Below are 5880 nucleotides of genomic sequence, written 5' to 3' on the forward strand. Positions count from 1 at the left end.
CCACTGAGAGCTGGGGCTGCAGGGGAACTTGTAAATGTCATCCCATCCCCAGAACCTGACGAGGGCCGGGAGCCCAGCCCCAGGCTGCAAAGCATCAGACTGAGCAGCAGGAGCAGCTGCACAAGCAATGGTGGCGGCATTGTGTCCTCTGTACCCCACATCCCTAAGACAACTGACTGTACCACACCCATCCTCACTTGGCCTGGCAGGACTTGCTCCCAGGTCCAGAGCCTCCACTGCAGCTTCGACCTTGCTCTCTACCACATCCTGGGAGCCTACAAGCACCTGGCCAATGGTGCAGCTGGAACTCATAGAACTGGCCCAGGAAGCATGGGGTTCATCTGTGAGGAGGTGGCCAGGGCCACTGTGCCACCTGCACCTTGCCTGCTGCCACTGTGGTGAGACACGGAGTAGGGGTACAGCCTGGGACAGGGACAGTTGAGAGCCCTGTCCCTCCCAAGTTGGCAGGATGGGAGCTCCCCAGGAACTGCTGTAGCCACCCAGGTTGTGGCTGTGTGCCCAGGTTTCCAGATGGTTTCTCAGGGCCCAGAAGGGCCCCCCTGTCACAGCAAGCTCAGAGGTGCCTCCTCCCAGTGCCTGGCCTCATCCTGCTGCCAGCACTCTGAGATGGGAGCAGAGTTAGTGCCAAGCCCTGGAGATGTCACAGCTTGGCCTGGTGTGCAGCAGGGCCCCCTGCTGCATCAGCCTCTCCAGACTTTGGGCACCAAAAAGTGTGGGAGGAGGCTCATATGAGGTGGAGAGCAGCTCAGCCTGTGGGCATCCCTTGGCCTGAGTGGTGGGAGGCAGACAGTCCCTTCCACAGGAAGGGATAGTCCTGATGAGGCTCCACCTTCAGCCAGGGAGGGCCTGAAAATTGGGGCTGGGCTGCTAGTCCTGCAGACTGATGTTGGAACATGTGATGCCTTTTCTTTGCTGCTCATGGCCACCTATGAACCAATTGGCATGGACTTTCTCCCCTCTGAGACCCATAAAAGCCCTGGGTTCAGCAGATCAGAGGAGAGGACAAAGGGACAATGAGACAACTGGCCTACAGAGAAGAGCTACCCTCTGTGGGTCTCCTCTGAGTTGTTCTAACACTTAATAAAGATCCTCTTTGTCTTGCTCACCCCCCACTTTTCTGCATACTTCATTCTTCCTGGATGCAGGACAAGAACTTGGGCCAAGGCACCACTGGCCACAGAGGTTTCTGGACAGAAAAAGCTACATTGCAAAAATTCCATATCAAAGGGATGTTGAATTTTATTGACAGTCCTTTCTACATCTATTGAGATGATCATGTGGATATTTTTAGTTTTGTTTATGTGATAAATCACATCTTTTGATTTGCATATGTTGAACCAACCTTGCATCCCAAGGATAAAGCCTACTTGATAGTGGTAGATTCACTTTTTGATATTATGCTGGATTTGGGATTCATTTTGTTAGTATTTGGTGAGGATTTTTGCATCTATGTTCATCAAGGATATTGACCTAAAGTTTTCTTTCTTTGTTATGTTTTTGTCAGGTTTTTGTATAAGAATGACATTGGCCTCATAGAATGAGTTATGAAGAAGACCCTCTTCCTCAGTTTTTGGGAATAATTTCAGTAGGAATGATATCAACTCTGCTTTATACATCTAGTAGAATTCAGCTATGAATCTGCCTGGTCTTGGGCTTTTTCTGGTTGGTAGGCTTGTTATTACGGTTTCAATTTTGGAACTTGTTACTAGTCTGGTCACAAATTAAATTTGTTCTTGGTTCAATCTGGGGAGGTTGAATTTTTCTAGAAATTCATTCATTTCTTCTAGGTTTTCTAGTTTGTGTACATAAAGGTGTTTATAGTAGTCTCTGAATAGTTCTTATATATCCATGGGGTTGCAGGTAATGTCCCCTTTGTTCTTTTCCAATTGATTGTGTTTATTTGGATCTTCTTTCCTTTTCTATTTTTTAGTTTAGCTAGTTGTCTATCCATCTTATTTATTCTCTTAAATAACAAATTCCTGAGTTTGTTGATCTTTTATATGGTGTTTCATGTCAAGTTCCTTCAGTTCAGCTTCAATTTTGGTTATTTCTTGTATACTGCTAGCTTTGGATTTGGCTTGCTTTGTTTTTTACTCTAGCTGTGATGTTAGGTTGTTAATTTGATATCTTTCTAACTTTGGATGTGGGCACTTAGCACTATAAACTTCCCTCTTAATACTGTGTTAGCTATGTCCCAGAGATTCTTGATACATGTATATTTTTTCTCATTAGTTTCAAAGATTTCTTGATTTTGGCCTTAATTTTATTGTTTATCCAAAAGTCATTAAGGAACAGGTGTTTAATTTCCATGTAATTGTATGGTTTTAAGTAATTTTCTTTCTATTGATTTTTATTTTGATTGTGCTGTAGTCTGAGAGTGTGGTTGGTATTAATTCAATTTTTCTGAATTTGTTGAGAATTGCTTTGTGACCTCTTGCATGTTCAATTTTAGCATATGTGCCATATGCTATTGTTTTGGGGTGGAAAGTTCGGTGGATGTCTGTTAGGTCTGTTTGGTGGAACGTCAAGTACAAATCCAAAATATCTTCATTAGTTTTCTGCCTCTATAATCTTCTAACACTGCCAGTGAGGTTTTGAAGTCTCGTACTATTGTTCTGTGGTTACCTAAGTCTCTGTAGGTCTCTATGAACTGTTTTATAAATCTAGTTACTCCTGCGTTAGGTGCATATATATTTAGAAGAGTTAGGTCTTCTTGTTGAATTGAACCCTTTACCATTATGTAATGCTCTTCTTTCTTTTTCAACTGTTGTTATTTTAAAGTCTGTTTTCTGAAACTAGAATCACAGCTTATGCTTTTTTCTGTTTTCTATTTTCTTGGTACATTTTTCTCCATCCCTTTTCTTCAAGACTATGGAGATCATTGCGTGTGAAATGAGTCTCTTGAAGACAGCATACCAATAGTTCCTGCTTCTTGATCCAATGTACCACTCTGTGCCTTTTAATTGGGACATGTAGCCATTTACATTCAAGGTTAATATTGATATGTGCTAATTTGATCCTGTTATCTTGTTGTTACCTGGTTATTATGCTGACTTGATTGGGTAGTTGCTTTATAAAGTCAATGGTCTTTGTACTTAAGTATGCTTTTGTGGTGGCCAGTAAGGGAATTTCCTTTCCATATTTAACATTCCCTTTATGACTTCTTTTAAGGCAGATCTCGTGGTAACAAATTCCCTTAGCATCTTCTTTTCTGAAAAGCGTCTTATTTTTCCTTTGCTCATTAAGGTTATGAGGCTGCATATGAAATTTTTTATTGAACTTTTTTCTTTAAGAATGCTGAATATAGGCTCCTAATCTCTTCTGATTTGTAGATTTCTGTCAAAGGACCACTGTTAGATAGATGGGATTCCCTTTGTAAGTGACCTGCTGCTTCTTTCCTAGCTGCCTTTAAAACTTTTTCTTTTAATCTTGGAGAATCTGATGACTGTATGTTTTGGGGATGGTCATCTTGTGTAGTATATTCCTGGGGTTTTCTGAATTTCATTTTGAATTTCCACCTGTTGTGGAAGGGACCCAGTGGGAGGTAACTGAATCATGGGGCAAGCCTTTACTGCACTGTTCTCATGATAATGAATAAGTCTCATGAGAGCTGATGGTTTTATAAAGAGTAGGTCCCCTGCACAAGTTCTCTCTCTTTGCCTGCTGCCATCCATGTAATATGTGACTTGCTCCTCCTTACCTTCTGCCATGGTTGTGAGGCCTCCCCAGCCATGTGAAACCGTAAGTTCACTAAACCTTTCCTTTGTAGATTGCCCAGTCTCGGGTATGCCTATATCAATAGTGTGAAAAGGGATGAATACAGTAAATTGGTTTCAGTAGAGTGGGGTGCTGCTGAAAAGATATCCAAAAATGCAGAAGTGACTTTGGAACTGGGTAACAGGCAGAGGTTGGAACAGTTTGGAGGACTCAAAAGAAGACAGGAAAATGTGGGAAAGTTTGGAACTTCCCAGAGACTTGTTGAATAGCTTTGCCCAAATATTGATAGCAATATGGACAATAGAATGCAGGCTGAGGTGGTCTTAGATGGAAATGAGGAACTTGTTGGAAACTGAAGCAAAGGCGATTCTTGTCATGTTTTAGCAAAGAGACTAGTGGCATTTTTGCCTCTGCCCTAGAGATTTGTGGAACTTTAAACTTTAGAGAGATGATTTAGGGTATCTGGCAGAAGAAATTTCTAAGCAGCAAAGCATTCAAGAGGTTACTTGGGTGCTGTTAAAGGCATTCAGTTTTATAAGGGAAGCAGAACATAAAAGTTCAGAAAATTTGTAGCCTGACAATGTGATAGAAAAGAAAATCTTACTTTCTGAGGAAAAACTCAAGCCGGCTGCAGAAATTTGGATAAGTAACAAAAAGCTGAATGTTAATCCCCACGACAATGGGGAAAATGTCTCCAGGGAATGTCAGAGGTCTTCACAGCAGCCCCTCCCATTACAGGCCGAGAGACCTAGAAGGGAAATACGGTTTATAAACATATAAGCTGTATATAAGCATTGTACTATAGTTGATAAAGTTATTTCTCCTAAGGATATGAATGATCAGTTCTGATACTGCTAAACATGTGGACAGGAATTGAACAATTAAGTAAATAATAAAGTAAAGTAAGTAAATAAATAAAGAATGGTGGTTTCTCACTGTTGGAATGGGAGTTTACAGATAAACAAAGAAGCAGACTAGAATGATCCTGGTAGTAATAGTTCAGATGTGGAGATATCAGTAAGAATTCATGTTTCATTTAATATAGATACAGATGGTTACATAGAAAATATTTATAGAGTTCATTCTTGTTATTTATGGTAGTTATATTCTATAAAGACATTAGAAACACTGAATTGGCAAATGATGAACCATTGTCCAAGAAAAAAATACAGGGTTAGTTTTCTGTGATCCTCTGGTTATAACATTTTCATTAACCAATCACTATGTAACCTGTTTTATGTGTATTTCTGTTTTGACTCACCTCATTCACTATATAGTGTTGGTTCATTAATATTGAGCTCCCAGCCAACAATACTATATATATAGATACAAATTGTTCCAAGTTTGGCCATTAGGAGCTCTTTCAGTTGACTCCTGTGCTCCTGAATAAGTGCTATATATATATGAAACATATATAACCCTTGCCTGAAGGAAGCTTATTTAACCCAAGTATTTTCTTCATAAGGTACAGCACAACCTTCTCTCACTTAGGAATACTAGGAAAGCACTGTAGCACCGCACTTGAGGAAAATAACATAAAGCACAAAAACTGTGCAAAACATAGTGCTAAGTATACCACAAAAGGACACTTGTTTATATTATGATAGTTAAAACAAGAAGGCAGAATATTGCCTTGTTCTACCTCAGTTAGGATGTACATGTCAGGTAACTCATTTTTTTTGCTGTCCTGCATGTGTACATAAATGTTCAAGTAGGAAAAGTCACAAGTATGGAATCTACAAATAAAGAGGATCTACTGTATGTATACAATCACTGGTTAGTGTATACACATCTATTTCTTTGCTCTGTTAGCTGTGAGAGCTTAAAATAAAGGGCATTCTTATAATAACAAGTACACTTATTGTCCAGATCTCAATTTCTAATACCATTCTCCGATGACAGGAAGCAAAGCTCCCTCGAGAGATGGTGGCTTCTAGAACTGGAGCAGAAAGATTAACCTGCAGCATTTTGAAGTCTCAGAAAGTAAAAACGTGCTAACAAAAAGGCCCCCAAAATACATCAGTGGGAGTATGTATGCCAACAGAGTACAACAGCTAACTGAAGGAGCTCTTAATGGCCAAAGCTGGAACAATTTGAGTACAAAATGAAGTACAAGTATCTATGAGTACATACTGATATAAA

Source organism: Colobus angolensis, unplaced genomic scaffold (genome assembly GCF_000951035.1).
Source record: "Colobus angolensis palliatus isolate OR3802 unplaced genomic scaffold, Cang.pa_1.0 Scaffold398, whole genome shotgun sequence".
Classification (NCBI taxonomy): domain Eukaryota; kingdom Metazoa; phylum Chordata; class Mammalia; order Primates; family Cercopithecidae; genus Colobus; species Colobus angolensis.